Source organism: Helianthus annuus, chromosome 14, assembly GCF_002127325.2.
Source record: "Helianthus annuus cultivar XRQ/B chromosome 14, HanXRQr2.0-SUNRISE, whole genome shotgun sequence".
In the NCBI taxonomy this organism is placed as follows: Eukaryota; Viridiplantae; Streptophyta; class Magnoliopsida; order Asterales; family Asteraceae; genus Helianthus; species Helianthus annuus.
This window is the reverse complement of record NC_035446.2, coordinates 171,044,267-171,056,336: the sequence shown is the minus strand read 5'-3', so window position 1 is coordinate 171,056,336 and position 12,070 is coordinate 171,044,267. Positions and strand designations below refer to the sequence as shown.

The window sequence follows — 12,070 nt, the reverse complement described above, 5'->3', positions numbered from 1 at the left end:
GGACTGATCAAAACTCATGGGATCAAGACCGAGCATCAGCTAGCTGATATATTTACCAAAGGCCTTCTCCCTAAAGCTCACTCTGAGATGTGTAAGTCTCTAGGTCTTTCTAATGTCTTTGCACATTTAAACTGTGGGGGGATGTTAAAATACTGGTATATTATCCAGTATAAATGTGCCTAGTTTATATTTTATACTTTATATTGTTTTAACCTTGTTCCTTTATCTTGTTTGTGAGGATTGGTTATTTGGGCTGCTGCTTTCTTCGCATTTGGGCTGCTGCTCCTTTCTGTTCTTGCTGGGCTTGCGTGCTCTTGTGGGCTCATGACAACCGGTCATGAGCTGTCTAGGGTTTGTGTCCTATATCTTTCGGTGGCTCCAGAAGCTTCACACACGAGCTCCTCATTTGCTGTGCTCATCTCTTTGTTCACCTACTTTGGTTCCCTATCCTCACACGTACATCCGTGAGTCTAGGGTGCACCTTCTACTTGTACCGATCATCCTTGTGGAGATCTTATTTACCTTTGTTTGGTTATTAATCTGTGATGACAGATTTGTTCAATCATTGTATTTTGTGCTAAGATTACATAATAAAACCGTTGATTCATAAGCTCTGACACCACCTCAGCTCCCCGAGCTACTTGCCGACGCCACATCCATCGCCTTATAAATGGATTAAAGGAAAACGTTGTGGAATGCAAGAGAAGTCCCCCATCCTACTTTTTCCGAGTATATTCTTCTTTTTATTACCCCAATGTGGGCATGACCGATCTCATCTCCTAACTGTCGTATGAACGGTTAAAATTCATAGTGGGTCATATTAATATTAAAAAAATATATATATAACATTCTCTCTACAAAAATAATGAATGAACTATTAAAATCCTTTCATATATCTTGTAAGTTTACCAATTTTCATATGACAATGCAGCACCATCAGTGGCGGATCCAGGGGTGTTTTGGGGGTTCCTGGGAACCCCCTTAGTTTGGAAAAAAAAATGAAAAAAATAGTGGAAGTTTTGTATGATTTAAAAAAAATTGTGAGAATTAGTGAAAATCTACTAAAAGGAACCTAGTGGAAAAAATTCCTGAATCCGTCACTGAGCACCATGTCCGTACCACATCAGCAAAAAAAGTCAACATGGTCAAACAACGTGTTAACTACAGGTAAAGAATTTCATACTTCCTCATAAGCTTGCCTAAACATTCTGCCACCATAAAGATTCTCACTTCTTTCAGTGAGCTCAATCGAATAACGCCTACTCTTTTTAACAGATGCTGCATACACCGAGCCTACAGGTACCAGTCCACTTGATAATACAGCATGAAATTGAGTTTCTCTGATACCTGTTAAAAATATTTAAAATTTCATAACTAACTGGAACTAACCTTATGTTGCAATGGATAAATAGAGTTTCAAAAGAAAAATGGATTTGAGCGGTAAATTTTAAGTTACCAAGAGGTTTGTTCTTGTCCACGACAAATACCAAGGCAACAGCAGAAACATATTCTTGAATAACGGTTATGTTCCTTGAGCTTCCATTAGTAAAATGGAACCGCGAGAAACAATCGCCAACAATGACTGTTTCCGGTGACATGAAATAATCTAAAATCAAGGACATAAATAGAAGGGTAGAATAAGTTATAGTAAGTCAGCATAACAAGGTTGTCCGTTTGTTGACTAGGGTCCAAAAGGTTGTCCACAGCAGTTGCTAATCAACAGGGGGCAGGGGTTTGTCTTTAATAGGCTAGGGTTTGCTATTCAGAAAGGGGTAGCGGCGCAGCTTGTTGCTCACTTACCTGCGATATTGATGTAATTCGGCCAGTTCACGTATAATAAGAAAACAATCTTGTGCAAAAAAAATGAAAAGTTACATGAGGAACCGCTTACACCGAACATTATTATGGCAGCAGGGGAATTACATCCAGAAATAGAAGTTGAGAACTCCCTAATGTCTGTTACAAATTTGTATTCCTGATACACACACACACATATATATAAACATATACAATTACAAGATAAGATTAATGTTGTGTTTAACAAAGATGAGATTTATTACCCCGAGTTGCTTTACGAGTGGGATTGTTCTGACTTTTATTCCTGGTAGAAATCCAACGATTAACATGATTGTTGTATTTGCACTATCATAGTCAACATCATCATCCTCCTCCTCCTCCTCGTCATAGTCGTCGTCGTCACGGTAGCCGTCGATATCACTACGTTTCCACCAAATCTGTAGGTTATTTGATTCATTACTTCACGTAGACAAGCAACAAATTTTAGTAAAAAACAAAAATGGAAAACAAAAGTAAACCTCTTTGAATTCATTATAAAACTCATCTCTTCCAATAATTCCAGCAGGTCGATTAGTCACGACCGGAACCTTGGAGCCTAGTTTTGCAGTAATCTGCAATTCATCCGTGAAATTGATAAAAATAATTAATCAGTGGAGAGAAAACCGTTCATGATTATCTTCTTTTTTCAATAGTTTTGAAGTCCAAATTACATACGAGTTGGTGACCCTCTTGCAAACCGAAAAAAGGACCAGCATAAGCAATGGCAAAGTGAGGACGAATTGGCTCTGATAGTACTTTGTTCACCACACCTTCTATAGCAACCTAATGAATATTAAGGCATAAATAATAGAGAATGGTCGAATACCAAACAACACAATTCCTGATATAATTTATGATTGGTGTAATGTAAACGTAAGGGCTCAGAATAACCTACTTGAAGGCAAGGCCGTCTCTGAAAACTTCATAATTCTTTTGGGCCCCGTTCGAGTAAACAAAAATGGGGCCCTACATCATATTATTTATGTTTTATGGCCTATTTTTTATTTATCTTACTATACAAATACAAGATAGAAACAAAACAAAATTTGTTGCTTTTTTTCTCACGGTTCCCTTCTCTTCTCTCGACATGCAAATTAAGCTTGAACCAGTGGCGAATACATGAATTTTGAGTAGGGGACAAGATATGAATCAGTCAAAATAGGGTGAATACATACAGACTCAAAGAGTCATTATTTTTAAGTAATTACATGTTTACATCAATAAAAAATAATAAAAATGACAAACAATTGCTCAATTAATATAAAGATTTAACTTAAACAATCATTTTTTATAAACAAAACAATTAAACTTAATTTAAACAAAATAGATTGAATAACCACCAATTGCTTTATTTTTTGATGAAGCTAATTTAAAATAAAAAAATCACTATTAAGGGCATAATATCCACTGATATCCATGCAAAATTAGAAAAATGGTTTGAATAGAACTAAAAAACTTTTGTGTTGGCTTGTTTCGAACCTGCATATGTTGGATAAACATACAAGCAGGCAACCATCTGCACCATGTAAAACTTACGTTCTTAATTGGGTCAGCAATTTCTTTATAAGCATAAACCGAATGAAAAATATTTTGGGCCCCAAAAACTTTGGGCCCAGAGCGGTGGCACACCCTGCACACCCTCTGGGCCGGCCCTGCTTGAAGGGAAGGGTTGACCAAGCAGGCGGAGGAGAGCTTGGGGCAACAAAGGATGTGATTGCAAACAAGGTTCCACGAGCGGCTAACGCAAGCAGCGGAGGCAAAAGACAAGGCCGGAAGTCTGCCAAATTGCATATGTAGTGTCCACTATCCACTCTCAGAAAAACGCATTTGATTCTTTTGATACCTGCTCGGTTTTTATCAGACGCGTGTGATATGGTTTTTTAAGCTAACATTAAAAATTCTATTGAATTGATATAAAATAACTATTTTAATCTTTAAGAGAAAAAAGATCACCCTGCACCTGTGCAGAGATGTTGTGAGTGGCATGAACGAATTAGATTTGTTGTTCATCGACGTATTTTATCCCATCCTATGTCGATGCACCCTTTATATCCATAGCCTATTGCAGCCCTATCTTCACAACCCCTACTTCATCTCCATCTAACCCTTGTATCAGTAGTTCATTATTAGTGAAACTACTAAAACACACAGATGAAGGGGTATGGTCCCAAAAAGCCGCGCAAACCTCAGTTGAGGTTGCGCGTGAGACCATACTCCTTATTTTAATAAACTTCTTACTGAGAGCCTCGCGCGACCCACACCACTTTCCGATTTGTGTCGCGCGAGGCATAGCCCACAAGAAGCTCAGATATCAGCACTTAGCATAAAATAATGGAACACATGGACATACTAACCCCCGCGCGGGTTAGTTAGATGCCCGACAAGAACCACACAGGAGGGGAGCGCAAGGCTACCTCCGGTGGTACACAAGGTACAAGTGGCAGTGAAAGGAGCCAATGAGCGTCCAGCAGGCTCTGGTCAATCGTGCGCCACGATCGCCTGACGAGAAGTACATAAGGACGCCTACGTGGCACCAATCAGAGGACGGAGACAACTGTCCCACGATCTCCACTTGTCTGCTGGTGGCAGAAGAACAGCAAGGCCGACAACAATGACACGTGGCTCCAATCAAGGTGCGCCAGCACCGAAGAACGTCTAGAAGCCACTAAACGGTCGACACCAGCAAGGAAAAGAGCATATCCGTTATGTTGTCCATTTCCGGCCCAAGGCCCATCAGCCCATATCCTCTTACACCTCTCCGGCTATAAATAGAGACCTCATTCCACAGGTTAAAGATTCTATTCCCTCTACTCTCACTCTTAGCACTTAATTATCCTCTCAAAGCAGTCGCTTACTCTCACGCCGGAGCCTGGTTAAGAGGGAAACCCCCACATTCCCCTCTTAACGAGTAACGGTGTTCTGTTTTGTAGGATTATACATCAAGTCGGAGCTCAAATATTCATTAGAAGATTAACCACTATGATAGGAACATAAACCAAACCGATTAGTATCCTTAATCAGTTCAGTGTTTCTTCAACAGACAAACAAAGAAACATAGTTTTGTATTTAATGAAGAGAGATTATTGATTAAACTAAAGTTAGGGTTTTACATGGTTTCAATGCAGATTACAACTGTTGTGTGTATGTCAATTGTTGGATGCACGTATGACAGTATATTTATAAGATATTACCAAATGAACACTAATCAATCACAGCTGCTATGAAAACACAAATTTCAGAGCAATCACAGCTAGCTATAAGATGTTAAGAGTGATCTTAATTAGGTTAGATTGTGATAACTCGAGTTTTCAAGAGTCCATCTTCGCATTAAATGCACATTAACTCTTTAGTTGTTTGATTGGTTGCCTTGTAATTGTACACATTGGATTGTAAGTTGAGATGGTTGTTTGATATATTATGTGTTTAATATCAGTAAAGTGTTTAGTTGCGTGAACATGAACTTGTAAACTGTTTAAGATTAGAACTACCCGACGAAACAAAGTGTTTCACCATCAACCACTCCGACGAAACAGGAGTGTTTCGCCATAAGTCACCTCGACGAAACAAGTGTGTTTCGCCGGCTCAGTGATTCGCCAAGGCCCATTAAGGGCCCAGTACGTCTTTACGAGTATTTGTTGCGTGAAACTGTTACACTCGACATTCTTTTGGCAAATCGAAACCCTAGAACCTCTCCACTCTCCTGCGGCAGCCATCACCCCTTACCATCATCTCTTTAGGAGATTCTTGTGTTTCATCTTAACTGGTTAGTCACGTTTATTGATTCGATCCACCTGCAACGTTATGTGTAAATTGATATATTAGTAAAGCAATGATTTCTGAATGGTTTTGACTATGATTGATGTTATTTTTGAGAGTTTGACGATTACGTTGTATATGATTGGATTGATTTTGTTCACTGTCCATGATTTGATTTGATGTTCTATCATAAATCATTCAGGGTTGGTCTAATGTTATGAATGATACGGGTTGTGCCACTGTTCATGATCGATGTTGATAGTTATGAGATTCAGATGTCATGTAACTAATTGTTACGGTATGATTAGGGTTATGCTAGATGTTGTGTGCCCTGATGAATGATTGTCACACCCTGACTTTTGCGGAAGCGTGATTATGGGGTGACTTACTTGTTATCATTGCATTCAACCATATCAAACAATCTATATGATAATACCAAAGATTTGTCATCCATAAAATGAGTTTAAAACATAACAACATTGTCTAAAACGTAGACTTCAAAATTTAAGTTTTACAAACCAGATGAATTGTGTAAAAGTTTGCTAAGGACTCGTCAAAGATAATAGTTGTAATCCAAGTTTGGAAGACGTGTCTCGTCCAGGATTAAGACACACTGGCCAAACCTAAAAACCATGGATGACATCTTTATACTTAATCATGACTTGAAATTCCAACGCCCGCCAGATCCATACTTAATTTCCTGAAATACATGTAGTTTGGAAAACATCAACAAAAGTTGAGCGAGTTCATATGTATGTGAGTCTGTATAAATCATTAATGTGTGTCTGTATAGATTGTGAAATATGTCTGTAAAAATGTATGTCCTTGGTATGTAGCAATAAGGAAAAACAGATCAATTAATGTGTAGCTAATACATTAATAAGTGACATGGTCTAGGAAGCACTCAAACCTGTAACGCGTATTTCATACCGGTCCTTCCGGCGGAACGACATAGTCACCACATGCAGCCACACGCTGGCCCATGTGTGGGGCTCGCAACACCCAATAGATCTATCACTCATGCCTCTCGGTCCTTATACAAGGATTAATGGTCTTACGATAATAGCCTATCCATTCACGTGATCTAACAGTAAGTTCCTTAGCTAATCATACCATGTATAAAAATGTCTGTAAAAGTCTGTAAATGTCTGTAAAAGTCTGTAAATGTCTGTAATAATTGTAACATGTATTTCACCCCCGAAGTATAAAACTGAAAACGGTTAAGAGAAAAGGGGGACATGAACTCACAGTATTGCGTCTTCGGTACTCGTAACCCAAATCTCCTCAGCAAACACGACTACCTACAATGGTCTAACGTCTATTAGACGGACGGGCCGTGCCTTGACTTAGAGTTTAGTGTTTTGAGTTACGTTACATTGGCATTATGTTGTTAAAATAATAATAATTATTTTAACTTTATTAGAAAAATAGTTAGACAACTATTTCGTATTTATTTTCTCGAATGTTTTACTAAGTGTTCGGATTCTCGGAAAATTTCGGCAGAGTCTCCTCTGTAAATAGAGGTGTCCATGCTTAAATAGCATATCATTTTCTTTTATATATATCCAATAGTTCATTTTCAATCATCAAACCGACATATCGACAAACAAAACGTTACTTACTTTATTTCAGCTTTATTACTCAAAACCAGACTGTTTTCGAGGATTTTTATAAAATAGTTAACCTTTTCTAAAAATTACCAAATTTTCACAGAATGTCACACATGTTCCAAAGTTTATTGTGTAAAAATATCAAAGTCCAATTCGTTACCCATATTTTATAGAAAATCATTTTCTCGACTGCAATCAGATTTGTTACCTTCTGATTGCAGTTTACGGAAATATTCACTAAAAATCAACCGTAAGTCCGTTTGACGAAATTCCAGTTGGAGGGTCGTCCTGACAATGGTTTCTATCTACTGTAAAAATTTCATGAGTTGATTTTACTCAGGTTTTAAGTTGTGACTCCGAAAATAAACCACTTTTTCTGCAGTAAAAATGCAGCTTGAGCTGCTGTCCAAAAATAACCTTTTAAAAATAGTAAACGGTCTCGAAAAAGTATGATTCCAGCGCCATTTATTTAGTTATTCCAAAATACTCATTTTAGGCTTTAGAAATTCCGTTTTTCGTTTTAAAATGATCCCGTTACAGCCTGTTGAAGTTGGCTGGAAATCCAACTCAGCAAGCTGTTTAAGCTTTTGTGTGTGATGAACATTCAACAATCGAACAAGAATCAAAGTGGAACAAGAGTATGAATGGACTTACTACTAGCACAAGGCTAGGGTTGAAATCTTAGGATGAGATGATAAAGAATGATGGTGAGAAAAGCTTGAACAAGGCTTCTTGAGAGCACTCCAACTTCTCACTTCTATGGAGGATCTTTACCACTTGAATGTGAGCTTGATGGAGAAGAAATGGAGGTTTGATGTATGGTAGTGATGGAATTCAGTTGTGGAGAGAGAGGGGGGGGGGGTATGAGCCGATTTTAGAGGGAGGAGAGAGAGAGGTGTGTATCTTGAGGAAATGATGAATATTTCTTGGAAATTTGCATCTAGCTTGTAGGAGAATTATGACATGAAATTTGGCCAATGAACTCAAGATTCTCTTTACAAAAGATTTAAACAAAATATATCTTAATGATTAGGGCAGATTTTCGGTTATGGGGGGGGGGGGGTAAAGTGTAAATTTTTTGTTAATTAGTAGGTAATTATTAAAAGGTTAAGGGTATTTACAAGTATAGTGGGTGTATGTCATGTTTGCATGGTGCATGGGGATTTTTGTGACCATGATTAATTTAAAATAATAAAATAATATTTCTAACAATATTTTCATGTCCCGGGTAATGTCTGGTTGTTCGGTTTCGCATCGTTCCGTTAAAGCGTTTAATTGACCCGTAAAGCGTCTTTTGTGCATCTTTTTGTAACGAATTTAATTCCAACACTTAGGAAAGTGTCCAGGACCATTTAGTCAATACTCTATATAATATGAGTGTGTTAAAAGCTGAATTGTTACTAAAATGCGGAATTCTGTAATTAAATTGCGTTTTAGGCACTTTCCGGCACTCAAACTATCACCTAGTGGCATAGTCTTATGGTCCTCACTTCCCTACACTCCATACTTGGTGTAGTGTTTTATCCCTGGCCCATACTGGCCTAAAAATAGTGTCTGTCTATGTGCTGGCATTGTCAGCATGTGTCTGAGTTATTCGCTCACTGTACTAACTGTGCTTTGTGCATCAGGTTGTCACTAAGAGTCTGTATGAAATAATTGAAGTGACTGTATGTAAGAATGCACATGTATGTTTGTAATCTAAATCAGTAAGCAGTTTAAAGTGTCAGTTGTAATCAAGCACAGTCATTAAGCTCATAATTAAAATTAATTAATTGTACGGATGCATGCAAAATTGACGGTTGTCACATTCTCCCCCCGTTAAGAAAATTTCGTCCTCGAAATTTGTACTACCTTAACTCCTTAGGGTTTCATTATGTATGTATGCATATGAATAGTACCGAGGTAGATAATCACCAAATCGAATCAAACCCTATTCACATCAAGTGAGTCCAAGAATATATATAATATCACGAATTAAAAGGTATGTGCTTTTAGCATTTGGCGTCGAAGGTACAAGACGTATCGACGCATACTCTAGTGTAATCCAGTTAACAGGGGTTTCACAAAAGAGGAGTTTTATCCAATAGGATTCTCAAATGATTGGTTATAGTATGCAAATTTTCACAAACCATAGCATCCGCTACATGAACTCAAAATCAACAACTTGGAGATGAAAATGACCTGTCAGCTTTCGAATGAGTAAATGATAAGAATTTGTGTGCTGACATTCTCGAATTGCGAAAATACACTGAATGAAATACAAGTGAATCTGGTGTATCATTGTCTTGATTCGTAGTTGCATCAGGAATGTTTAAATGACTTAGTTCAAACAAAAGTATATGTAGTTTTGTGTAAAACGATCGACCATGATTAGCACAAGCTGCAAATTTGCAATGACACCACAAGGTGTTGAAATGACGAGAGATAATAATGGTGACTGAACAAGTTCATCGTGCCTGAAATCAAATGAAAGTGTACAAAGACAACCCGAAGGTTTGATTTACACAATGTCGTAAAGTTTCCAGTTGAACAAAGAATATCAAAGAGCCACTGTTTTTGATCGAAGGTGAAAAAAATATTAAATACCACAAGGTATTCGATTTGTCAATGAAAGTATCGTCAGGAGGTACATTGGGCTTATGAAATGAATCTATGTACCATTGCCTTAACACACAACTGTGTTGAGACTGCTTTAATCATGATAAACAAAACGGATTTAGTGCAAGTCAATAAATAATCAATTTCGTGTATGAGGTGCGTAACGAACTTAGCACAAGCTTCAATTCCGTGAAAATATCACCTCAAGGTGTCGAAGTCAATCAAACGATTTAGTGGAGTCATAGACCGACCGAATCTACTACGACTCGTAGTGGAAGAACTTCCGCAAGAATATTTGAATATGATGCTCCCAATACATCATATTGCGTCTCAAATCAAACGTGTGAAAATGGATAAGTTCAAACAATTGAACTTAGTTTCAGCGTAACCCGACAATAAACGTATGTATCAACAAGGGAATCCCAACATGGTTACAAAAATAAACCATGAATATATCTTGAAACAAAAGAAGTTTTCGAGAAGGTGTGTTGACCTGATAGCAAAGAGTCAACCGTTACAATAATGTAGGCCATTCGAATCACAAACCAGTAGTTAGATTTAGCAACATAATACTCGAATTTCAATGAAGCGTTCGAAATGAAACCGTATGCGTAGAAGATGGTGCACACGTAATATGTGAGTTTCCAGGTGATGAAACAATGAGTATGAGGTAATGACCATGTATCGAAGCAAATGTGTGTTCGCTCTTAGCGAAGAAAATCAAAGCGATACAACTACTTTAAGGGGAGTAGAGATGCAAACATCTACTCGGCTAGAAGCAAAAATGAAGATTTAAACGAAAGAATTTCAAGTACTTTCTGTTCTGTTAACTGAAATGGCATATATGTCAGGTTAGTGGTGTTCGATTGAGTTAATAGATATGGTGTCTAAGTAACAACCTTTACACGTTTGGACCTGGGTTCCCAAGGGTCCTAATCATATGTTTTCTAGATCCTCAAGGTTTCATATTCTGTGTAACTCGGTTTTGTGCATTGTGTAGGAAACACCATCTTGTGTGCGTCTAAAGACAAGTTATCGTCCCACGATTTCCCCGATATACTTTCTCCCTGAATTCATCGCTAACGACACTCGATCGTCAAACAGTCATGTAATAGTAGTTGGATCCTCACAGTTAGTTAAATACGTAATTTGTTAATCCTTAGCGAGAGTCACCGACTCTCGTGGGTTAGCTCGTTTGGCCCCTAGTAATTGATGCTCATTTGAAAGTCACATCCTTCTTCTTGATGAGCAGAGTTGGGGTTACCCAAAATGGGAAACTTGGTCTGTTATCTTCCTTCTCTACCAGCTACTGAAGCTACACTGTCGATCCTTGCATGTCTGAAGGTGTAAATTGCCAAGGTGTATTGGCTGCAAGCGCGGCGCCTGGAAATCAAATCGATGCAAAATTCGACTTGTCACTGAGTAGATAATTCTGGCAAGTTTTCGGGGATGGCTTCAGGATATTCTTTTATCACAGGGATATCTTCGAGTTTTGGTTCTTCGGCTCCCTTGTCCCCGACATGAGCCAAGAAAACAATGCATCCTTTACGCAACAACTTTTGCGCCTCCCCGCAATTGGTATTTTGTAGGGGCATATCCTGCTTCATGAGCCACGGTCGTTTCTTCGTTTGCCATCATGGTGCGGATATCAATCTCCTATTGATCATTTGTCAACCAATCCATCCAACTACCTTGTTGAAGTCTCCCAATTCATTGGCAGTAGATCAAGTGTAATCTTACGCTTCCCGTGTTCTATCTTGCCGATTCCAGTTACTGTGTTGGCTTCCACTAGCTTCCCCTAAGCTAGTTCTAATGGGTATTGGAATATCTACTTACTCGCTGCTTAAACCAATTATACTCTCGAACTCTTAGAGGTGCGAATCGTAGAATTTGCAACAGTATTTGGCAATAAAGATGCATAACCTTGAGTAGTATGGGACGTACTGATATCCATGCTTGGATTCCTGGCGTGCTTCTCTGGCTCCGGTGTTAGACATCTTTCCCATGATTTTGCTTAATCTCCCTTGGGCAATCTTTTCCTAAAGTGCCTCATATCCCCGCAGGTATAACATCCTTTATCTTTCCCCTTTCCTTTCTTTCCACGCTTCGTCTCACTCCAACACGTTTCCCTGTTGTGTCCCACTTTGCCACAGCTGTCACACTTCCCATTTTTACATCGCCCGGTATGATGACGTCGGCACCTGTCGCATTTAGGTAGTTTACCCATGTACTCTTTTCTCTTTTTGACCTTGTTGTTGCTATTCGTCTGA

The 12,070-nt window shown here is 38.5% G+C and overlaps 1 long non-coding RNA gene across 1 annotated transcript; it reads right to left on the bottom strand.

The window, feature by feature from the left end:
- Positions 1–1,022: 1,022 nt before the first annotated feature.
- Positions 1,023–2,633, bottom strand: LOC110907881. Its single transcript, XR_004879911.1, has 5 exons — positions 2,512–2,633; positions 2,316–2,408; positions 2,061–2,234; positions 1,457–1,975; positions 1,023–1,347 (listed from the first exon to the last, which is right to left on the bottom strand). It is a non-coding gene; the product is annotated as an uncharacterized LOC110907881 (long non-coding RNA).
- Positions 2,634–12,070: the final 9,437 nt, after the last annotated feature.